Source organism: Physeter macrocephalus, chromosome 14, assembly GCF_002837175.3.
Source record: "Physeter macrocephalus isolate SW-GA chromosome 14, ASM283717v5, whole genome shotgun sequence".
Taxonomy (NCBI): domain Eukaryota; kingdom Metazoa; phylum Chordata; class Mammalia; order Artiodactyla; family Physeteridae; genus Physeter; species Physeter macrocephalus.
Genome location: NC_041227.1, coordinates 72,354,183 through 72,379,321, shown reverse-complemented (window position 1 = coordinate 72,379,321; position 25,139 = coordinate 72,354,183). Strand labels below are relative to the sequence as shown.

Below are 25,139 nucleotides of genomic sequence, written 5' to 3'. Positions count from 1 at the left end.
GAGCAGGAAGCAATGTTATATGCTGGGGCAAAGGGGCTGCAGGAACCTGGTGAAGACTGCAGTTCTGGAACCCAGTGGGTTGCAGTTCAGAATCAGAATCCAGACTTTTTTTTTGTTTTTTTGATTGCTATGTTTTATTTTATTATTTTTTTAACTGAGGTATATTTGATGTACAATATTTTAAAAGTTTCAGGTATACAACCTAGTGATTCACAATTTTTAAAGGTTATCTTCCATTTATAGTTATTATAAAATATTGGCTATATTCTCTGTGTTGTAAAATATATCCTTGTGGCTTATGTATTTTATATATAGTAGTTTGTACCTCTTCATCCCCTACCCTATCTTGCCCCTCCCCCTCCCCTCTCCTCACTGGTAACCACTCCTTTGTTCTCTATATCTGTGAGTCTGTTTCTCTTTTGTTATATTCACTAGTTTGTTTTATTTTTTAGATTCCTTGTTTCAGTGATATCATATGGTATCTGTCTTTCTTGTTCTAGCTTATTTCACTTAGTAGGATCATCTCAAGGTCCATCCATGTTGCTGCAAATGGCAAAATTTCATTCTTTTTTATGGCTGAGTAGTATTCCATTATACACACACACACACACACGCACACACCACGTCTTCTTTATCCACAGAATCCAGACCTTTCAAGGCAGCTTAGGATATATGTCTCTGAACTGTTGCTGGGAGGAGGAGGAGAGGCACTTATGCCTTCGTGGGTCAAGCACAGCCCCCAAACTATTAACCCTCTGCACTTCCGGTTTTTCGTGGATGGAAGGTGAAGGGATTCCTGCAGGTGCCCCAGGCTGTGGCCTCAACCTCCTTAAGACTGCTCGCTGCAGTAGCTGCGGGAGTCAGAGATGGGGATGAGAGAGCCCACAACGGCACCTAAGAGGGGTCCAGTGTTTCCAAGGAGTGCTGGTCACCTCAGGTTCAATGTGACTTAGCGTCAGTGTGGGACTGAGTGCTGGCCGCCTTCCAGTTACTCCTCTTCCTTCTTTGCCCCACATTGTCTATGTCCCAGAAGGCTGACCCGTTTGGACTGTGGCAACAGGCTTTCTAACCCTCTGGCTTCCGGCTGAGCTCAGCCCACGGGAGCAGGGATGGGGGGCTCCGAGTTTATTCTCCTAGCTCCCTACCCGCAAGGTTTCCGTGGCCCGGCTGCATCCCTCCATGAAATGTGACAGCCAGTCTCCAGCCCCCCCACCCCCTCTCCCTGGGCTCTGCTAAGCCCTCCCTCCTCTGTCCCTTCAGCCTTAGGGCTGGTAACAGCTTATGATTTTGTCAACGGCTCCTTTTCTTCAACTTTCCTCCAACGACCCAGTTTGAATGTGCCAGCTAGTTCCAGAGCCCCCTCTGGCTGGACTGGATTTCACAATCAGGATCAGTCCCAGAGAGAAAGTAAGACTGATGCAGGAGGCAGATGTGAACTGACAGGAGAACCAGCCAGCTTGACCGACCCCACTCTGTGGGGAGGATGAGGAGATTGCACCCTTCCAGCAGATGGGCACCAGAGGCTCCCTTCCCTCCAGAAATTCAGACCTGGGCTTGGGAGCAGCAGACGGTTTCCAGACTCCACTTTCTAGAGGGGCAAACATTCCCAGTGGACCACCAGGCTGGATGCTATGGCTCAGCCTCCTGCCGGGTGGGGTTGAAGGAGCAGGTCCCTATACCCAGCCAGGTGATCTCGTGGTTTTCCTTACAACCAGGTACCCAGGAAGCTGTCACAGAGCACAGGGAAACCACGGAGTGGAAGAAAACAGATGTGCACTGAACAAGCCTCCTTACGCGTCAGGTGCTTTATCTGCATCCTCACTGCTTCGTAACTACCCTTGAGTCTGCTTTGGCCATCTCCATTTTATGGATCAGGACCACAAGGCTTAAGAAGGTCCCATCGTTCCACTAAATCACGCAGACAGGAGCTTGGGTGGGATTCATGTTCATGCTCTTCCCACTATATACACAAACTCCCTCCTTCCTGACCTAGGAGGGCCTCACAGCGGGCTGTGCAGATAACCCTGCTGAATGTTGTTCTCCACTCGCCTCCCCCGAGCCCATCCCGACAAGCCTCCGCCAATGTTGATCTTAAGGGTAATTTTCTTGTCAACTGAATAATTAATGGGCCACACACTACAGTGGCCCTCTGTTATTCTGCTTCTTGGAGATATATTTCAAAATGAATAGCTGTTTAACCAATCACTTGGCAGACGTATTACCCTTAGGTGTTTCTGTCAGTCAGCGTTTTCACACATCGAGCCTGAAGTCAGCAGAATCAATTTGGCTATCCGCTCTGGGAAGGTGAAAGCAGCCACGAATTAGAAATTCTTGGGCTCTCTGAACTTGTCGCCTGTTAGCGCTGCACAGCCTGAGGATTGCCCTTGCAAGCTCCTTGGCCCCATGCTTGGGCGCCCCGGCATTGTCTGCCACTTTTAATAAAGCGGGAAGAGGTCTTTTGTGGTGGCTTTAAGACAATGTCTTGGACGGCAGGCGTGTCTTTTCTGTCTCAGCCAACACAGCATTCATTCTGCTGTTTCCCTTCACAGAGGCGTAAGGCGGTAGCTTTGCAAAAGAATTTCAAAACTTCTGATAGCCGGGGCATGGGAGACTAACGAGGGTGTCCATTTAGGCAGAAGCAAAATTCTGATGCATCTGCGGGGTGCTTCAGAAGTGCCTTCTATCGGAAGAGAGTTTACCAGATGCTTGCTAATGTTGAGGGATTGCAAAAGGATTTGGAAGACGTGGCGAATTCTTGCAACCAACCTCCCCAATGGATCTGGCCTTTGCCCAACAGCAGTTGAAGAGGCAGAAATACTTGTAGCAACATTGCTGGTTCTCAGTCTTTGGCCTGCCCTGCAGGTCACCTGCAGAGGTCCCATCTCTGCTCGTGGCCTCCTGCATCTCTCTGCCCAAGGGGCTTCACCAGTCATAAGACCATGCTCAGGTCTCGAGCTCCGGGGCTGGCTGGACGCGTCGGAAGTTAGCTCCCTAGGAGCGACCTTCAACCCAGGAGTGACGGAAGTTGGTGGATAAATACTTCGACTTTCTCATCCCTCAGCGGGAAAGTGATGAGGTGGATCCACACGGTTTTCCAGAGGGCCCCAGGGGACTGGGTGCCAGTTGCCCACAGGAGGAAGACATTGATTGACAGCCCCATTTTGCCTGTGTGAAAGCAGAGGCTCTGAAAAGATGAACGGTCTTTCTTCTACACTCCTTCACACACAGTAGGTGTGTCTCGCCTCACCTCTCTTCGCCCACTTTTATCTCAGTCTTTGCTGACAAAAGCCAGCTTCACGCAGGCCATGACACACCTTGTGTCTGAACCATGAATCACTCTCTTTCTGTTTCAGATTTTCTCAGAGGCCATGTTGTGGGATGTCTGCGGGGACCCCTCCCTGACCACCCCCCGCCCCAGGAATGAACATGTACAGATTCCAAACATGAGGGAATTAGTCCCCTGTGGGCCAACCCGTGTCGATGGGAGACATTTATTTTTTTATATTTATCAATGTTGATATATTCAGACCTAGTTATTTCTTTTTTTTTTTTTTAACTGAAGTATAGTTGATTTACAATGTTGTGTTCGTTTCAGGTGTACAGCACAGAGATTCAGTTATACATACATATGTATCTATTCTTTTTCAGATTCTTTTCCCATATAGGTTATTACAGAGGAGTGAGTAGAGTTCTCTGCTATACAGCAGGTCCTTGTTTTTTATCTATTTTATATATAGTAGTGTGTATATATTCATCCCAAACTGGGGGCTAATGTCCTGGCAAGGTCACTTGGAGGCAGTCTTAATCCACTGCTGGGAGGGCTTCTTGAAGCTTCCACAGGATGATAAATAAGGTGGAATTCCAAGGACTGTTTTGGTACAGGAACGAGTTAGTGGTCAAAAAGTTGAGAGGGGTGGAATGTTAGAATGATTTATTACATGAAACCAGAACATTCAGCTCCTTACTTAACATGCTCTCCCATCTCACAGACTTCTCCCCACCTCCCCCAGTAGAATCTAGAAATGTGTTTTACACACTTCTAAAACAGTAAGAAATGTGCTGGTGAGGGGAGCACCGAATTCTTTGAGAGATTAATTGGCGGCTGTTCTCCATAGGGTGGAGACGCTGCCGCGGAGCTGAATTCCCTGTTATCAATGGGGATAATAGGACCTCTGTACTGCAGAGGCCAGGTGGTGGCATTTAACTGATAAGGCAAAGCAGAAATAATTAATATCATGGATAGCAAAGCTTGGATGGTAGCCAGTGTACCCTAGACTTATAGGAATTTATGGCAATGACCATGACATTTCTGGGGACAAGATACACAGGAAGTTGTGGGTCAACCTCCTCCAATCAGTTGAAAGACCTTGAGAGCAAAAACCGAGGTTTCCCAAAGAAGAAGAAATTCGGCCGCAAGACGGCAGCATCAACTCCTACCTGAGTTTCCAGGCTGTTGGCCTGTCCTGTGATTTTCAGACTTGCCAGTCGCCAAATTGTATGAGCCAATTCCTTAAAATAAATCTCTTGATGGATTGATAGATAAGTGATAGATAGATTCTGTTTCTCTGGAGACCCTTGATTGAAACAACTTCCTTCTCTGTTTGACTTTTCCAAGATTCCTGTTCCCTGGGGGATCACTTCCCCAAATAAACTGTCATAACAAGTCCTTATCTCAGGCTTTACTTTCTTGAGAGAACCCAGCCTAAGACAGTAGGTCTTTGAAAAGACGGGCACTTTTACACTGTTTCAGTAAAATCCTGTGATAAGCCAATTGTTGTCTGACTGTAAAGGACTTGTTATTGGTAGAGAAGTTCAAAATATTGAAATGAAACTTGATTAATGCATATTTTCTTGAAGCTTTATTGGAAAATTTAAAATGCAAATGAAAGATGTCAAAGTCATGAGTTGGGAACTGAGTCACCAACATTTGTAACCATGGAAAACTATTCATCTTTGAGGTTATTTGGATTCTCAGAGATATGGAAGCCTGATAGGAAGGATTTACAGCAGCACATCCCGCCCGATACTCCTCTCCCCACCTTCCCCAAGAGAATCTAGAATCTGGCCATTTTTCATCACCTGCAAAGCTACCACCCTGGGACCAGCCATCCTCATCTCTTACCTGGATTATCACAGACTCTTAACTGGTCGCCCTGTTTCTATTCTCACTCCAGAAGTTAGAGGAATCCCGGTAAAACACAAAGTCAGATCGTGCAACGCCTCTGCTCACAATTCCTCCAGACATCCCATTTTGCTCAGGGTAAAAACCCACATATGATCTCTTTCAAGGTCCAGTGTGATCTGGCCTCAGTTTCTCTCTCTGATTTCACCTCTTGTTCTTTCCCTCATTCACTCCAGCCTCTCTGGCCTCCTCACTCCTCCTCAAGCGCACTAGACCTGCTCCTCTCTTAAGACCTTGCTGTTTACCCCTCCTGGAACTCTCTTCCCCTCCACGTCTCCCTGGATCTCTCCACTTGGCCGCCCCCTTCACAGCTCCAAGGAGTACCATCTACGTTGTAGCATAGACACATGGCATGTTGGAGATCGGCTGGCCAACCCCATAATTTTCAAGTTGGGAAAATTGAGAAACACAGAGGTTGAATGACTTTCCAGGATCTCACATAAGACAGGAGATTGGCAAAAGAAACCTAGTTTCACAGACTCTCCATTCCGAGAGATGTTTCTCAGAATAATTTTGTTTACAGAAAGAGAGTTTGGCAACTGATCATCCAGAGAACATTTTCATCCGTATTTCTGGGCATAACACGGGGTGGATCTACTAGAATTGTGATGAATAGTATAATGGATGGGTACTTAATCCCACAGTGGGTAGGAAGAGGAGCTGGAAACCTCGCATCCCCCCATCAACCTCTGCAAACACTGGGCCTCAGAGTAGTAATCCCCATGGAAATGACTGGGGAGAGAGGCAGAGCCCAGGCTTGTACTTTGTGTCATATTCAATATTCTCTGGCAGGTGTGGGAAAATGACTCATTCCCCTTACTCCTCTGAAAATGTCCCTTCATGTTTCATAAACAACAGCTTTGCTGTGCCATTGTCTCTGTTAGTTATTTTCATAATTCATAATTATCTTAGTTCTTAAAATGTAGACGTACATTTAAAAGCATGATCCAATCGTGCTTGATTGCTGCCACATTGTTTTCAAAGTAATTACCATTCATTTGGCTTTTGAGGCTGTTGAATGAATTTTCCACATGAGATTCCTTAATTTGTACATATTTTATTGCTATAAAATAGGTATTGGCAAGCTGCCTAAACTGTAGTGAAGGCCTTTAATTCCTATCACTATGTGATAAAACAAATTGAGTGCAAACTGAGAGGCCTAAGATAGAACACTTGAAATGGATTCCACTCTTTTTTTTTTTTTTTTTTTTCTAAACCAAGTTTCCCCAGGTGTGAGACACAGGTAGCTTAGATTAAGGTAGCTTAGTTCAGGCTGAGAGCTCAGAATTGTCTTAGCTTTTGTATAAAAATGATAATGTCCTTCTTTGATGGCAAACCTCTCTCTTCCCGTGGTCTATTATTCCTTGGGGAAAAGGATGTTTGGAGAGAGAAGTTTATTACCATTTTTCATGCATAGTAAGAGAAATGGAGTACTCACAAAACAGAGCCAGGTAATTCTTGGTCAAAGTAGAGACTTGGGCTGGATGTTGAGACCAGGGTAGGCCCTGCCAAGCTGTGTAGGCTCCAGAAGTCCTTCTGCATCTCTGAACCCACTTTGCTCACTTATAAAATTAAGGCGTTGGAACAAATTAAATTTAATTTGTTTTTCTGAGGTTATTGGTATCTTGGATTTATTTAAGATCTTTTTCCTGAGGCCTTCTCCAGGGTTTTAAAAATCATATCTACCCTGTTCTGCCCAGATTCTAAAAATAGTAAATGAGATGAGAGATTAAGTTGTAGAAAGTATTCAAGTGTTGGGTTAGATGACCTTCAAGGTCTCTCATAATCCAGAAATTCTTTGACTCCATGTGGTCAATGGAAGCTCTTCCTGGCTTCTTCAGTTGGATTTCCCACCACCCTCCAACCCAAATCCTTCCCACCAGCTCTGAGTCTCCCAGCAAAAACAAACAACACAACAACAAAAAAGAACACATGTGTGTCCATGCTTATGCATTTGTTGTCTTTGAAATGCCTCCCAACTTTTCTCTGCTTTCCAAGAGCTTACTCTTTTGCCCAGATTTAGGACAATTGACATGACTTCTGTGGAGGTATTTCCAATGATCCCTATTCACAGTGACCAATGTCTTTACTGAAATATTTTTCACTTGGTTCCATAGCATCGTATATTGGTTTTTAGTGTTTAATACCTATTTCCCTTCTTTCTACAACTAATTGTATATTCTTTGAGAAAAGAGTTGGTGTCATTTTCTTCCATCTTTGATTTCACCCATAGTGAGAAGTGTGGCTGTTACTTAATAGGTAGTCATGGATTGATAGGTCCAACATTAATTTTTTTTCTTTCATTTATTTACAAACATTTAATTGACATATTTCTTCACTCCCTCCAGGTCCCAGGAATTGACTAGTCTGGTCTCCTCCATTGAAAGCACTCATTTTGTATCTTTGACATTCTTTCCCCCAAAGTTCATTGGCACACACACATAATTCTTCTACCAGATTATCTCTAAAATAAACAGACGGCCCCTCTTAATGTTTCTGTTGCGTTTTCATTGTTAGTAGTCAAGAAGAAATAGATTTAAAGAAAGAAATCCAAGATAATCTCAAAATTACTTTTGCAAAAGACAAAGAATTTCCCAGGCATAGTTGTCTCTAATATTCATGTAAATGTAAAAAGAAGTCTTCCCTCTTCCTAGTGAGTTGGTTGGGTTTCTCAGTTGCAGGGAGCAGAATCCACTCTGGCAGTTTTGAGCAGAAAAGCGCTAAATAAAGGGCATTAAAAAGCTCACAAAGATATTGGCAAAGTTGGAGCAACAAACTCTGAGTTGAGCTTCTAGGCACAACTTCCAGAACCACATCCAATTAAGGTCCCAAATCCCACATCCTCTGTTGCAATGGTAAGCTGGCAACTAAGTAAGACAGTGCCACCACCGCCAGCCCTAGACCCATTACTGCCATGATCATAAAGCTGTGATAGTTGCTGCTGGCCCAAAAAACCTCATGTCTCCACCATCATGCTTACCAGAAAAGCCAAATTCCCAATGTTTAATCTCTTTGTTACAATGTTCGTGTCCTCCTCATGTGTCTTGTGTGACCATCCACCTGGTAGAACCTGGATCCCATGAAAACCTAGCTGCAGGAGAATCTCGGAAATGCATTTTTTATTTTCCAGTTTTTACAGTTTGGGAAGGCTTTTGAGGGTTCAGAGTGGGTAGTGAATGAGTTAACCTAAAGTACTGGCCACATTCAGTGATTTTTCTCGTGATTTTTTATGGCAATCAACTTCATCCCAACTATCTTTCCAGACCAAAGACCCTTCTCCATGGAAGATCTGCCCAAAGATTATCTTTCTCTTTAATGCTCTTAAATGCTGTATGTTATACCCCAGGTAGCAAGTCAGGTTCTTTTCCTGTCTTTGACTAGCTCTAGATACAACTACTAAAGTACAAGTGAATCCTCCTAGCATTTGGTTGCAGCCTCATCTCGTTAGGATTCTAGCCTTCCTGGTGCTTTACTCATAGTTGGACATCTTTCTCTTGTATTTAACCTTGGTTGTGAGTTCTTCTTTATACCATTTTGATAGGTGACTTTTTAAAATCAGAGCACCTCTGAATCTTATCTCTGCAGTCATATTATTTACATAGGCACCCCTTCTTTCTCATAGGAGTTGACTGGATTATGATCATTCATTTATTTTTTTCAGCAAATATTTTTTCATGACCCATCCTTAACTGGATACCAAAGTCATTTTATGTATTCCATAGTAGGGATATAATGGTAAATAAGATTAACCATGGACCTCTCAGGATGGTGGAGAAGAGAGGTATTCCAAATAAATTAAACAATGACAAATTCTGATAAATGCTGTGAAAGGAATGGTGTTGGAATATAGAATTACAGGGAATATAGGGAAGTTCTTTTATGGGTGGTGTCATACAGGATAATAGTCTGAAGGGCAAGAAGAAGCCAGCCAAGACAAAGTAAGTTATGTCCACTCGAGTAAGGAACTCAGCACCTGTAAAGGTTTGAGGTGAGAGGGAGTTGGGTGTATTGAGGAAACTGGAAAAGGCCAGGGGTGGATGGAGCAAGTAGGTGGAGCGGGAAGAGAAATAAATGGATTTCATAGATGCTCTGCCTCAGACCAATTAAATGTGCATCGGGCATCTAGAGAATGAAAGTCTTTTGCCAATAGAGCTTGCTACTGAAGCAGCTTTTATTTCTTCCATTTTGTGGATTGGACTTGAGTAAATTCCTGCAATTATTTCGATTCTTCTTTCATTTTTACCTCACTTAAATCACCTCAGTGTGTCTCCCCACACGCTTGTGTGGATTTTCCCTCCAGTATGCATTTCTGATTTGATTGTGTCTTTAAATGTCATTCTCAACATGGATGGGCCTTGAGATTATCATACTAAGTGAAGTAAGCCAGACAGAGAAAGACAAATATATGATATCACTTATATATGGAATCTGAAAAAAAAGTGATACAAATATACAAAATTAATGCACAGAAATCTGTTGCATTTCTATACACTAACAACAAAGGAACTTATATACAAAACAGAAATAGACCCACAGACATAGAAGACAAACTTACGGTTACCAAAGGGGACAGGGTTGGAGGAGGGATAAATTAGGAGTTTGGGATTAACATATACCCACTACTATATATAAAATAAATAACCTTGTTGGTTATCTATTTTATATAGCACAAAAAACTATACTCAATAGTTTGTAATAACCTATAGTGTTTGCTTTCTTCATGGTATTTTATTGTATATATGCAATATAATTAATTTAGCTAGTTTCCCATTTATCAATGTATAGCATTTTCAGTTCCTCTGCTATTCCAATGTTGTTGTCAATATCCTTACATATCCATTACCATTGGCAAAAAAAAAAAAAAGATACTATTTACCATTTAGTGTTACAATCGTCAATTCACTTTCCTCACTGCCATGCCCTAGATGTTGGTTTGTAGAAATGCAATGACACAGGATAGACTAAGTGAAGTAAGCCAGACAGAGAAAGACAAATATATGATATCACTTATATATGGAATCTGAAAAAAAAGTGATACAAATGAACTTATATACAAAACAGAAATAGACCCACAGACATAGAAGACAAACTTACGGTTACCAAAGGGGACAGGGTTGGAGGAGGGATAAATTAGGAGTTTGGGATTAACATATACCCACTACTATATATAAAATAAATAACCTTGTTGGTTATCTATTTTATATAGCACAAAAAACTATACTCAATAGTTTGTAATAACCTATAAGGGAGAAGAATCTGAAAAAGAATATATATATATATATATATATATATATGAATCACTTTTCTGTACACCCGAAACTAACACATTGTATACCACCTATACTTCAATGAAAAAATAAAAGAAAAAAAAATGTCATTCTCTCCTACTGAGGCCTTTCAAGCCAGAATTTTATCTCAACAAGGTTGTGATACCCATAAGATACTATTTACCATTTAGTGTTGCAATCTTCAATTCACTTTCCTCACTGCCATGCCCTAGATGTTGGTTTGTAGAAATGCAATGACACAGGATAGCTCTTTTTGTAGCAGACTATTTTGCAGCTGTTGCTTACTGTAAAAAAATGCCTCTCAAACTTACTTCTGCTGACATTTACAGACCGGGTGCATCTTCTGACATACACCCAGAATTTGATGACGTACCTTCAAAATACGAAGAAAATAGTACTTCAGATTTTATGTTTTGTGGTGGTATGAATGAACACATGTCTAACAATGAGTAATAAAATCAAAGATGAAAAAATTATTTTTATGATAAAGTAAATACACATGGTTAAGCTAAGTTTTAAAATATTATAATTTATTTTTCAATACAAATAGTAACTTTATCCCAAATAAGGGAGAAGAATCTGAAAAAGAATATATATATATATATATATATATATATGAATCACTTTTCTGTACACCCGAAACTAACACATTGTATACCACCTATACTTCAATGAAAAAATAAAAGAAAAAAAAATGTCATTCTCTCCTACTGAGGCCTTTCAAGCCAGAATTTTATCTCAACAAGGTTGTGATACCCATAAGATACTATTTACCATTTAGTGTTGCAATCTTCATTTATTATTGCAGATTGTATTTGCTTTATCAATGTCTTTGCTTTGGTAATCTGTGCTGTTTGTTCATTTCTTTTTTTCTCAATTTGAAGTATAGTTGATTTACAATGTTGCGTTAGTTTCTGCTGCACAGTAAATTGATTCAGTTATACATATATATACATTCTTTTTCATATTCTTTTCCGTTATGGTTTGTCACAGGATATTGAATAATGTTCCCTGTGCTATATAGTAGGACCCTGTTGTTTATGTTCCGTCGTCTATAATAGAAATGTTTGTGGCATCAGTCTCAATTCCGTGCAATGTAGAGGCAGATGCTCCACTGAAAGGTTCTTCGTCTGTCCTTGTCCTGTCCTCATTAAAATGTATCCCCAAGTAGGATGAAAAAGAAAGAAAAATACTATGAAATCACGACTCGGTGGCACGGCAGTAGCGTCTTGTTGCCACAACGGCCATCTGGGCACAGGGGTGACAACAGGCAGTTGACAGGTTAGAGGTGAGAGGAGGGGTTTTGAACAAATCAAGCAGATTGGCTGTAAACTCCACCCCTTTGTCACTCACTATCGGCATCAAAAGAAATGCAAGGGACTGAGAACACTGTTATGGATTCACTCTAATGTATAAAGTTAAACCATCCTTTAATCTCAGTAGTTAGGTACACTCAGTAAGAAGTTGCTTCTAAAGTACCCCACAAGCAGTAGTAATTCAGATACATTGCAATCGATCTTTACAAATCGTTGAACCCTTTCCAGGCACAGGGGTTGAGACCTGTATTATTCCCTGGCTCCTGGCACTTGCTGATCCCGTATCTTCCCCAAAACCTTAGAAAGGAAACCAAATCTTCACAGATGTGCCAACATGGATTTTGACAATGAATGGGGAGACCTTTAGCCCTGCCCCCTATAAACTGCTGATCTTAGCAAAACAAATTGCTGAGAAAGCATTTCCTATAGCACTTAAATGGAATTCAATACGAATACATCACAAGTCAGAAGTATCTCTGGTCTCATCTCATTGTAAATAACTCACTTGTAATTATTTATTTAGTATCAGTTATTGTAATTGTAAATAACACGCTAAAAGGAGCATCTTCTCTGCTCACCGTTTTTAACTTGTTCTGCAAAAACTCAAACATACACAAAAGTAGGAAGAATAACAATGAACCCCATATACCCATCACTCAATAATCAGTGTCACGGTCGATCTTTTTTTATCTATACTGCCTCTTCCTAATAAGTATATGTTTCAGTGTATGTATATTTTAAAAAATACATAACCATAATGCCTGTCTTGCATCTTATGAAATTAACAATTGTTTTTTAATATTATCAAATTCCATTCAGTTAATAAATTTCCCCAATTGTCTCATATTTTTTAAAGAGTTGGCTTGTTGAATAAGATCCAATCAAAGTCCACACATGGCATTTGATTCTTTTAAGTGTTTTTTAATCTATAAGTTCCCTCTTTCTCTCTTTAAAAAATGTGTTCCTTTTCAATTTATTTTATGAATAAATCAAGTCATTTGTCCTCTAGATTTTCCTACATTCTGGACTTTTATGATTGCATTCTCATGACATTAAACAGATTCCTCTGGATCCTGAATGTCTTGCCAACTGGTAGCTATTTCTGAGGTTTGATGTGATTCAAGTTGGAGTTTGGGGCAAGAATTCGTCAGAGGTGGTGGTAACATTTCACCTCTATCTCGTAACACACAGCTTGACATAGAGGGGTGATTCGGGGATAACTGTTGAATGACTGCACAATCTCTCACTCTTACCATGTTCCTGTTTGGACCCCAGGGCACTTTTTATGCCAAGATGCCGTTCCTCTTCTTCTGATATAATAGCGGCTTAGCCAGTGCATTGTTGGAATTGCACTTGGTTCTACTAACACAGAGATGAATGATCACCCTTAGGGAACTTAACACCTGGAGGACGGGGTAGGGGGCATGGGTGCCAATGGAATTCATAGGATGTTATGGGAATACAGCACAAGGTCATTCATTCAGTGTCAGAGGGAATACAAAGGCTTCCCAGGGGGACAAATGCCAGGAGTTAACCAGGGCAGAAAGTTGGGGAGAATATCTCTGGCAGAGGATACAAAGGGAATGGTGCATTTGGGAGCAGCAAGTGGTCCCAGGAGCATGGACAGTCGTAAGCATTGAGGTCGGAGAGGCCAGGTCAAGGATGCCCTGGAATCCCAGCTAGGGAATTTGGATTTCATTTTTTTTTTTTTTTTTTTTGCGGTACGTGGGCCTCTCACTGTTGTGGCCTCTCCCGTTGTGGAGCACAGGCTCCGGACGCGCAGGTCCAGCGGCCACGGCTCACGGGCCCAGCCGCCCCGCGGCATGTGGGATCTTCCCGGACCGGGGCATGAACCCACGTCCCCTGCATCGGCAGGCGGATTCTCAACCACTGCGCCACCAGGGAAGCCCCGGATTTCATTTTTAAGGGGAGAAATGGTTTATGTAGGGGAATGATATTTACATTTTACATTTACATTTAGTGAAATCACTATGGCAGTGGTTTGGACCTAGAATGAGAGAGGGTGAGATTTGGGTCTGAGCTGCAGGTGAAAAGGCAGGAATTGATGAGTGGCCTGAACTTTGGCAGGGGCTGCAGGGATCCATTTCAGGCACATTAAAAAAGTAGAATCAACCGGAATCTCTAATGACTTAGATGTGGGGAAGGAAGGATAAGACCTGAGCTGAAGTGGTCCCAAGTTGCTGATGTAGGTATTCATTTTCTGTCACCTGTCACTTATATCTTCTACCTCCATTGTACAAGTGTGGATACTTTGGCAAATACCAGAAAATAACTGGCAATTATCTTAATATATGAGCTTCTCCAAAATACAACCTAGATTATAAATCACACAGCAAATCGAGGGAAAATGAAACAAAATAAAAATAGCCCTAAATCCTTAATGTTTGAGTCCAGTGCTCTCACTTTAAACAGTAGGAAACTAGGACCACAATAAGCTTTCCCCCATTAACACAGTTACTGCCTGGGCTGGGATTAGAACACTAAGCGGGCTGGGGATTATGACTGGTATTTGCAACAGAGTTAAAACCCAGTATTTTGGGGCCAGGCCTGGGTTGGCTGCACTTCCTGTTTGGGGATGGTCTTGGGGCTACTACATCTTGGTCTGTAGGACTTAGGACTCATTATATAACTTTCCTGGAGCAGAAAGAGGACCTGGCCAAGTCCACTGTCTTATGGGGAAGCCTTTGGAAAGTTGTTCCCTGACCTCGGTCTCCTCTTGTGTAAATGGCCTTGTTTGTGGCTGCCCTCCCCACCACAGAGGCTTTCTAAAGTTTAAAAGTACAACAAGGTGTGGAGAGTCCAATGAAACCTGTAAGTGAGATTGTAATTGGTTGTCTCGGGCCTTGAGTGTCCCAGAGCTCTGTTTTCGGTTCAGACTTTGCTGCTAACAATGTGAGTGTTTGAACGGGTAACTCAACAGGAACATGGCTTGAGGTTCTGGGCCTCTTTTTCGTCTGTCCAGTGAGGTACTTGGAACAGATGACTTTCATTGTCCCTTTGTTATCAACGGTGACTGAGGCCGTAAGCCCAGAATTACAAAGAATTACTGTTGTTTCACTCCTAATCTGCTGCTCTTAACATTTTTCTCCTCTGTGGTGGAAAGCAATTCAGGTAACATAGTTCCTTTTTGCATAGATTAAACCATAGCCCCCATCATATCACATGTCCCCTTGGGGCCATGCTTACGCTATGGTCAGCAGAGCATTTCTGCATCTGAATTACCAGCAGACCACATGGGCCAGAATCCTGGAGTGAGGGAAATATGAGGAGAGATGCAAATGGGCAGGAATCTGCACTATTAACAATTTTTTTAAAACTTTTTTTGGATTCATAGGAAGTTGTGCAGATATTGCATAGGAAATTTTAGATGCATAGGAAGTTGCAAAATATTGCAGAGAGGGCTTCCCTGGCGGTGCAGTGGTTGAGAGTCCGCCTGCCGATGCGGGGGACACGGCTTCGTGCCCCGGTCTGGGAGGATCCCACGTGCCGCGGAGTGGCTGGGCCCGTGAGCCATGGCCGCTGAGCCTGCGCATCCGGAGCCTGTGCTCCGCAACGGGAGAGGCCATGAAAGTGAGAGGCTCGTGTACCGCAAAAAAAAAATATTGCAGAGAGGTCCCAGGTAGCCTTCACTAGGCAATCCTGATAATTCTATCTTAATAATTATAGTAATTATTAAGTAACTATTTACTTTTAAAATAATTATTAAATATTTAATAATGATACTTTAATATCAAAACCAAATGTTTGATGTTGGTACTATGTATGTATACAGTTCTATGCCATTTTTTTTCACACATGTAGATTTGTGTAAACACCATTGCAATATATGTGATAGTTAATTTTATGTGTCAACTTGGCCGGGCCATGGTGCCTAGATATGTGGTCAAATATTATTCTGGATGTTTCCATGAGGGTGTTTTTGGATGAGATTAACATTTAAATCAGTGGACTTTGAGGAAAGCAGATTGCCTTCTCTAACGTGGGTGGGCCTCATCCAATCAGTTGAAGGCCTTAATAAAACAAAGACTGATATTATCCAAGCAAGAGGGGATTCTGCCAGCAGATGGCCTTTGAACTTGAACCACAACATCTGTTCTTCCCTAGACTCCAGCCTGCTGGTCCACTCTGCAGATTTTGAACTGGCCAGGCTTCATAATTGTGCAAGCTTATTCCTTAAACTAAATCTCTTTCTATATGTGTACATCCTATTGGTTCTGTTTGTCTAAAGAACACTGACTAATACAATGCTAAGGGGAACTAAGGAGTCTGTACTTTAACCAGCTGCCCAGGCAACTGTCAGGCACTCTGGCATTTGAGGAGTATTGTCCCCAGCAATGCCGCTGCCAGCCGGACAATCAATGGATCTAAGATTCTGACAGTCAGTCAATGCGACATTACCTAGCAGTCCCTCTGAACAGTGAAGAGAGAAGTTTGTCCTGGTTGCCCCACATGTCAGAAACTTTCTAGCCCGTGACCAGCTCAGAGTCTATGTATGACATGCATCTCATACCTCCACATGCATGACTGGGGAGATGTCTGAAGTTCTGTGTCTCCAGCAAACTCCTAAGTGAGGCCGGTGCTTCTGGTGCATGGAATGTACTTCTGGGAATCAGATGAGCCGGAGCTGGATCACTGGCTCTGACCTTCACTGGCTGTGTGACCCTGCAAATGCTGTCAAGCCTAAATTTCCTCATTTACATATTGGGGGTAAGAAGGGGTGATAATCTCACAAGCATACTGTGAGAGTAGGTGACCTCGTACCATAGAGTACCTGCCACAGGTCAGGTACACAGTTGTCACTCATTAAGTCTTACTTTTCTTATCTTTCTCCCCATCCTCAAATGGAGATTACCTTCCCATGGGATAAGGACAAAAGGTTAATCTGAACACAGACAGAAAGAACAGGGCTTTCGGGGCTGCCTTCCCAGTTCTGAGTTTGTGTTCTTCCAGAGTCGCCTTCCAGAACTTACTAGGAGATTAGACCTGGTCCATTCTGCAATGATTTTGGTTGGGCCATAGTCATTTTTGCTTTGGAGTCTGTTTTATCATCTACCCTTAGTCCAAACTGACCTTTGATATATAGCTGCTTGAAAAACGAGTGTTCTTAGGGAATAATTTCCTAAAAAGGGCAACTCCACCTTGTTCCTCATCTTCTCGGAGACTGGGATCCCAGAAACTGCCTCGGAGTAATCCTTCTGACCATGCACTTTTCTCCTGGGGAGAAAGGTCCTGAAATGCAATTTATTGTAAAACACACAGTAGTTACAGGCTACCACAGTCGATGATATTCCTTTTATTACCACTCAGACGAGAACAGAAAATGACATTGGAAGGCAGTGAACTCACCAGAAGGGCAGAGAATGTCATTAAATTCAACATGCATCATATTTCATAATCAGAACCCTGCAGTCAGCACTGACACCACAGAATGAGTATGTTGCAGTCATGATAATATAAAACCCATTGCATCTCTTCCCTTGGCTCTTTTTGGACCCTGGCTGGGGCCAGGCCATTAATCACTGGAGGCAGGGGATGGTGCAGACCACTGCACACTGGATTGCATAAATTGAAAATACATCAGTGTTAGCGGGGAACACTGTCTTTAGTTTATCTCTGTTCGGGATGGTAGCTTCTGAAAGGCTGGGATGTTTTTACAGTTAAACCACCTAATTTGAGCAATTGCCCCAGCTTGGAGAAAGTGTGTGGTCCCTTAAGGCTTATGTGGGAAGGATTAAGAAGCAGCCTTTTCTTCAATCAGAGGAGGCTGCCCTGAGTCTTTGTTGGGGGGCTGATGGCTTCTCTTAGCTGTATCTCGAATGGCACCTCTTAGCTGCATCTCGAATGGCACATAGGACAGGATGTGTATGCCCGTGGGTCGAGGTGGGTCCCCAGAGGTATCATATGCTTCTATAGCATCCAGGCTGATCTTAGAATTTTAGATTTTGTGTTCTATGCCATAGTGTGTGTATTTGTTTTAATTTAAAAGAGTGTTTTCCTTACATCACTTAATATTGAAAATCCAAGGAACTGTGGCAAAAATCTGAGGCTTTTGGAGCCTCTGACACACTGGTTTCATAGTTCCAGAAATGTGTACTTAGGAAGTATGTGTCTACAGGATAAAATCCTGAAATTTGATTCAGTTATAAAGAGCCTTCATGATCTAACCTCTTATCTCATGTCTAAGCACTCAAAACGAGCAACCCTTACTTCCAACACACTGAATCGCTATATGGTTTCCCCACTTTCTCTAGCCCTTTAAATGCAATCTGCCAGTTTCTTCCTGCTATTACGGAACAGGTTCCGCCAGATTTGCAATGATTGGTTTATCTTATCCTTTTCTCAATGATTATAAGGTCATATTGTTCTTAAGTGGCAGAGTCAGGGTTCAAAACCAAGGAATCCTAGCCCCTCAATAGATCTTTCACTTATAATGCAAGACGTACTTGAATTATAGCAACATGGATGGACCTTGAGATTATCACACTAAGTGAAGTAAGCCAGACAGAGAAAGACAAATATCATATGATATTGCTTATATGTGGAATCTAAAAAAAAAAAAAAAAAAAAAAGAAAGATACAAAGGAACCTATTTACAAAACAGAAATAGACCCACAGACATAGAAAACAATCTCATGGTTATCAAAATGGAAAGGGGTGGGGAAGGGATAAATTGGGAGGTTGGAATTAACATATACACTCTACTATACATAAAATAGATACATCAAGGACCTACTCTATAGCACAGGGCACTGTACTCAATATTTTGTAGTAGCCTATAGGGGAAAAGAATCTGAAAAATACGTAAAACTGAATCACTGTGCCATACACCTAAAACTAACACAATATTGTAAATCAACTATACTTCAATTTAAAAAATATATGTATATATCAGTTATGCAAAAAGTAATTTAAAAAGAATTGCTTTAAACGTTTGGGAAGATACCAGACGTGTTGCAGTTAATATACAAAATCAATCTGTGATGAAAAGTGCAATAACTAAAATCAGATCGTTATTGAAGGAGTAAAAGACTGAACTGATGTGGCAGAAAATCAAATTAACCAAATAAGACTCAGAATCAAGAAAAAGACACTATGTAAAAAATTAACAGAAAAAGAATGTAAAGTGATGGTCATAGGAGATGGAGCATAGAACTCCAACCTGTCATGAAAAGAATTATAAAAAGAGGAAAAGGAAAAGCAAACGATGAAGAATTCATAATCAAGGATAGAAGCAAAGAACCCTCAAAACTTAAAAAAAAAAGAAAAACCTTAAAAAAATTAAAAGAAAAGAGAGTGAAAATCGTCACCCAACTCCAGGTGAAATGAATAAGCAGACAACATCAACAACATATAGCTTTTTAACCCTCTTTTTTAATTCAAAAAAGTAATTTACATTTATTTAACTGTAGAGGGAGTGCGCACCAGTGGGGTACAGTGAATAAAACTGTTTTGTTCTGTTTTAATCAACCATGACCTGTCAAATTACGCATTTTTGTCTTTCAAGTGTATCTCAAGCAGATTCAATAACTTCTTAGTCACTTTTGATTACTAAACATCTAGTCTTCTTGAAAACGTTGATCTCAAACTTGATTTTATTATAATATTTAATTCTAAACTCTAATCTCAGTGCATCTAGTAGCTCAGAGTAGAGGGAGGGTTGGAGGGGGCATAGTCTAGCTCTGACACAAGCCACCCCATTAATCGCCCTTCATGACTGAGGCCCTCTGGTTGGTTGGGGGAAGGAAATGGGGATTAAGGAAGTCATTGCCATATTTCAGTGGTTTCTTAGGCCTTTTCTGGTTCCAACTGCTGGTTGCCTCTGCTGATGTAGCCATTGGTCTCTTCATACTTGGGGTATGAGGTTTTCTTGAAGTCAAGTTCAACATCACCCTAACCCATCTTTCACCATGGACACCCAAATGGGCATCTTCTTTTGCCCTCCAGTCATTCAGGCATCCAACTGAGACAGGGTGGGACCTGGGACCTGGGACCCTTTGCTGCAGTGCTGGCACCTGGACAAATGTCATCTCCTCAAGCAACAAAATACAAAGAAACTATAAGGGACTAAAAATGAGTGCGTGCATACACAGCTGGGGCAAATTATGGACAATAAGATATAAAAAGACCAAAAAAACCCAACTGCCACTTCTGAAGAGCTGGGAGCAAAAACAGGGTACTGCGCATGCCCCCTGCACTCAGCACCACCAAAGGGGTGGGCAAGCCACCTAAGCCACGCCTCTGGCCTGACCCCTGGACCCGACCCTCCCCTCCCCCCATGTCAGGAAATAGCCTGCCCCCACCTCCCGACCCCGGGGAGCAAGCAAGGGAACCTGTTACTTGTTCTCGCTCCCCGCTACTGCATCAGGGACCCCAATAAAGCCTTACCTGAATTTCTCGTCCGGTCTCTTACCGACACAACCTCTTTGACACATAGCGTGTTGTCTTGCTGGCCTGGCAGCCACCTGGGCAGTCCTGCTTCTTCTGTCCCCTCCTCCAAGCACAGGGCTCCCTTGTGAGGGGCTGCAGGAGCCAGGGAGGTCTTCTGCCTCCTCCGAAGAGTGGGAGAACTGGGATGTGGGCGAGTCACTTTATCTCCCCATCCTTTTCTTCTAGGCACAGTGCTCTATAGTCTTCTCTTGCCCTTCTGGTGTCATGAACCTCCTGCCTTGGGAGAGCTCTGAAAGAGGAGTGTCTACAGTTCACAAGGGCTTCCCAAATCGAGGGACTCTAACAAACTCTCCAAAATCTCCTCACTATGCTTCTCTTTGTTCAGAAGAGAGCATCTGGATGACATGTGGATTCTTCAGCTCCAAGCACATGGCTGGAACAGGAGATGCCAACAGCCAAGTCCAGGAGGTATTGGCAGCTCTGTGAGTTGTTCTATTGGAGTCCTCCTGGGGAGAGAAGAAAAAGCTTCTCCGCATAATTACTGCTCCCCTCGAGATGCCAACGAGTCTCCTCCTGCCTCCCCCTTTTGTCCCCTTATTTAGATTGTGAGTGTGTTCTGAGATGACTAGGATGGGGGTGGTACTTGGATACAGCTCTCTTTAGAATATGGGAATGCTAAAGCCATTTTGACTTGAACTTTGAGCCCTAGCTAATAATTCCAGGGCAACAGGAAAAATCCAACTCAATATCCTGTTACACTTATAAAAATGTTAAATGTTACATAAGGGTGAGAACACACCCATTGCAATTTTAAAAATATGAATCACCCGTTTCTGAAGCTTACGTTTTACACTTTAGCAAAAGACTTCAAAGCTATTTCCAGACCAACTTTTTCATTTTTCTCTGGGTACACAGGAAGAACCCAGCCCCTCTTTCATCAAGGTGGGACCATGTGACTAAAGTTCTTGCCAGTGGGATGTGGGCACGAGTGATGGAGGTCACGTCCAGGCGTATCTCATGCTGTCTTCCACACTCTCTCCCCTATCCACACAGTGGAAACAAAAGACTCTAAGATGGTAGAGCCATAACTTGGAGAGAGACTGGACCCCTGAATTCACATCCTTAAGAGGCACCTGACTGCGACCTAGAAATTAGATTGTCATAATTACTCTTCCTCTGTGGGTAGACTCCAGCGTCATTTCCAGTTCTTGACTATTTTGTATAATGATACAATGAATATCTTTGTGTGTATGAGGGCATATTTATGTGTAGAAGTAAGATTGCTGGACCAGAGGGAATGCACAATTTTTACCTTGATAATGTCCAAATCCCTCCCTCCAAAATTATCCTGACATATACTTCTATTTATAGTGTATAGCAGTATCTGATTCCTTGTACCCAATTCATATTTCTTTTCCTTTGATTTGCTTGTTCATATGCTCTGTCCATTTTTATACTCAGCTCTACGCATTTTTTTCCTTATACATTTGTAACATCTTTATATATTATTTATTTTTATTTGAAGTACAGTTGATTTACAATGTTATGTTACTTTCAGGTGTACAGCACAGTGATTCAGTTTTATATATATATATATTTTTTTTCTTTTTTCAAATTATTTTCCCTTATAAGTTATTACAAAATATTGAGTATAGTTCCCTGTTCTATACAGTAGATAACCTGTTCTATACAGTGGTTATCTATTTTATATACAGTACAGTAGTATGTATATGTTAATCCCAAATAAATATTTCTTGAATAAATAAATAAGATATATAGGATAAATTAGGAGTTTGGGATTAACATATATATCATTTACTTATTCAAGAAATATTTATTAAGCACCTAGTATATTCCAGAAACAATCCGAGGCACTGGGTAAATAGTGGTGAATGAAAGCACATACAGTTTCTGAAGAAGATAAATAAGCTTAAGTGTGATGGATGAATAAAAGTTAAGCAGACAAGAAAAGAAAGAAGGTTCCAGGTAGAGGAAAACCAAGTACAAAGGCCCTGAAAGAAAGATCACCAAGAGAGCCATACAAAGACACCTTGCTATTGAGTTTGAGACTGTAGAACAAATAAAGCAGGGCCAGGGCTATGCATAAGAGGAGAGGGCAGAGAAATACCCATAGTTAATGAGGCTGAATTGCAGGGCGCTGGGCTGGGTTGAGAAAGTAGATATTAAACTTATCATCTTCTTCTGTAACGGGTCTAAGTATTTGAACATGACTGTTTATATCCATGGGTACACTGATGCAGGAATTGCCACAGTAAATCCCACTGAGCTCAGTTGTCAAAAATCTGGACTTCTGGGGGGTGTCAGGATATGTCAGTGGTGGAGGCGAGGGCAGCTGCACATAGAAGCTTAGTGAGGTTTAGGGTACCTACCAGTTTCCCCAAGTCAAGACCTCTCTTTCTTTGCAGAAGTAGTAGAAAGTTTCAACTGGATTTCTATATCAACATGGTAGATTCAGCCAATGAGTTTATCCTCCTTTCCTTCCCCAAACCTATCTAAACTATATTAAAGCTATACAATGTTCATGAACGTTAATCATTTGTGTATTATATGGGGAAGGGGAAATTTCCCCCTCTACCCCTCTTGAGTTCTTGTGACTGGAATTATAATAAAGTTTACACAAGACATTAACAGGAGAAAAAGAAAGAAATTTTAATTCATGCACATTAGGGAGTGGCCAAAGCAGGCCGCTTTTATACTTTTTAGACAAAGAAACAATAAATTTGTAAGGAAACTTAGGTTTTGGGTGCCCAATTTGTGAAGAATCTGAACGGAGTTTGGGCTGAGAGTAGTAAATTAAAGAAGTAACAAGGTTTGTTTATGTAGGCTTCCTGGCCCTGAATTCCCTGTCTCTGGGAGTAAGGATGCCCTTCTATCTCCAGATGCAGGGAGTGCACCTTTCACTTGAGAGATTTATTTCCTGCTTTCAGGGAGACAGAAAGGAGGGTCAGAGTGTCCCTCTGTGTTAGCTGTTTCTTAAGTAACTTGAATTCAGAATATTCAATATACCATGAGACACAATTTGGGGTGGCCTACTCTGGGCCCCAACAGTTGCCTTGGTAATATTTTTTCCAAATCTGTTCCTTGAGTTTTGTTTGGGATGTTGTTCCCTGGAATTTTCAATTCTTATAAAGGAGAACATGTCAGTCTTTCCTTTGTGATATTTTATTTTTTATTTTTGTGCCAGGAGGGTGTGTTGGTACGGGGAGGTGGTGGTGGGGGAAGCGCTGGTGGTTGAAGAGATCAAGGAGTATGGGTGTGCACCTAGAGGGGAGGTGGGTTGCCAAGTCTAACTACCTATCATAATTATTAGACAAAGTTAAAGATCCAAAGACTCAAAAGCATATCAATATTTCTTTTTCTTTTTTCTTTAGGAGAGAACACTCTGGTTAGGCTGATAAGAATGTGGGGTTCATTGTTATATTTCATTCCCTGTAAATTAGTGAATTGGCATTCTGGCTTCCTACCTCAATCTCTTGTTGCAGGAGGAGGGGACCCTTCCCAGAGCCTGAGTGGGCTCTTGTCTAACACTCAGAAATGAATTGTCTGAGGAGACACACGTGCTGACAGAGCAAAAGACTTTGTTGGGAAGGGTGCCTGGGCGGAGAGCAGCAGGGTAAGGGAACCCAGGAGAACTGCTCTGCCACGTGGCTCGCAGTCTCGGGTTTTATGGTAACAGGGTTAGTTTCCCAGTTGTCTCTGGCCAATTACTTTGACTCAGGGTCCTTCCTGGTGGCGCGTGCATCACTCAGCCAAGATGGATTCCGGCGAGAAGGATTCTGGGAGGTTGGTAAGACATATGGACTGGCATCTCCTCTCTCCTTTTGACCTTTCCTGAATTCTTCCGGTTGGTGGTAGCTTGTTAGGTCCGAGTTCCTTACCAGCACCTCCTGTTGTAAGATAACTCGTGCAAGTGGTTGCTCTCGTGCCTGGCCAGGATGGGCGGTTTTGGTCAGTGGTTCCCCTAACATTGGGATACACCATTATCTCCTCTTCAAAATGTTAACATAATAATTCCTGTTCAACTGCAGAGGTTAGGATCCTGTAAATCATGGTAAAGAAATTCACGATCAAATAAACATGTCCCAATTAGAAAAATGAGGATGTAGGAAAGGGGAACTCCATGAGGCTTTGTAAATTTTTTTCACTTTACGAAACTAAAGTAATAAATATGGATCGGTGAACAAGAACAGCATTAAAACATTTTACCAATATTTAGTAATAATGAGCTGCTGTATTATTGTCTATGTCTTATCTCTACAAGACTTTCAGGATGTTCTCTCTGTATTGTTTCAGTGATTTGCCCAAAATTCATTTATTGCGTCTACATTTGGAAATAAGCCTTTTGATTCCAACAGTACAGGAAACATAAACAGTTATTAGGTGAAGTATATTTATACCATTAAATACTTTTTCTGATAACAGATTAGGCTGAGAAAGAATGACCTATTGTGGTGCTCGAGCTGTGCAGATAAGACCGGTCACTGGTAATAACAAGGGTGACAGAAGCTTCAATCACAAGAAGTCATTCTCATGTGTGCTAGGCTGGGTGCCACTAAGTACTCGTACATTATCTGCTTTAATCCTCAAGAAGAAGCATGAAAGCCTTGCACAGTTCAGGAGGCTGAGGCTCAGAGACATTTAACAACTTGCCCAAGATCCCACGAGGCATAACTTAAGTTTTCTTAATTTATGGATTCATTCAACACGTTTCTTGAGCACATGCAAGGTGCCACTTGGAATTCACCAGTCAACAGCAACAACAGCATTTGTATAGGAAGAGATTTAGTATAAGGAAGTGACTCACTCATTTGCGGGGCTGGGAAGTCCCACTATCAGCCATCTGCGATCTGAGAACCAGGAAAGCCCGTGGGATAATTCAATCTGAATCCAGGGGCTTCCCTGGTGGCGCGGTGGTTGGGAATC

General features: G+C 41.9%; 1 long non-coding RNA gene across 9 annotated transcripts in view; it reads left to right on the top strand.

The window, feature by feature from the left end:
* LOC102984234 (uncharacterized) overlaps positions 1 to 25,139 on the top strand; it is a 550,122-nt gene that overhangs the window by 341,262 nt on the left and 183,721 nt on the right. Inside the window, exon 7 of one of the 9 annotated variants that reach the window (XR_008619295.1) lies at positions 20,581 to 21,590. The exons of the other annotated variants lie outside the window; for them this stretch is intronic. This is a non-coding gene — a long non-coding RNA (uncharacterized lncRNA). Of the gene's footprint in view, positions 1 to 20,580; positions 21,591 to 25,139 lie in introns of those variants that run through there. 9 annotated transcript variants of the gene reach the window in all.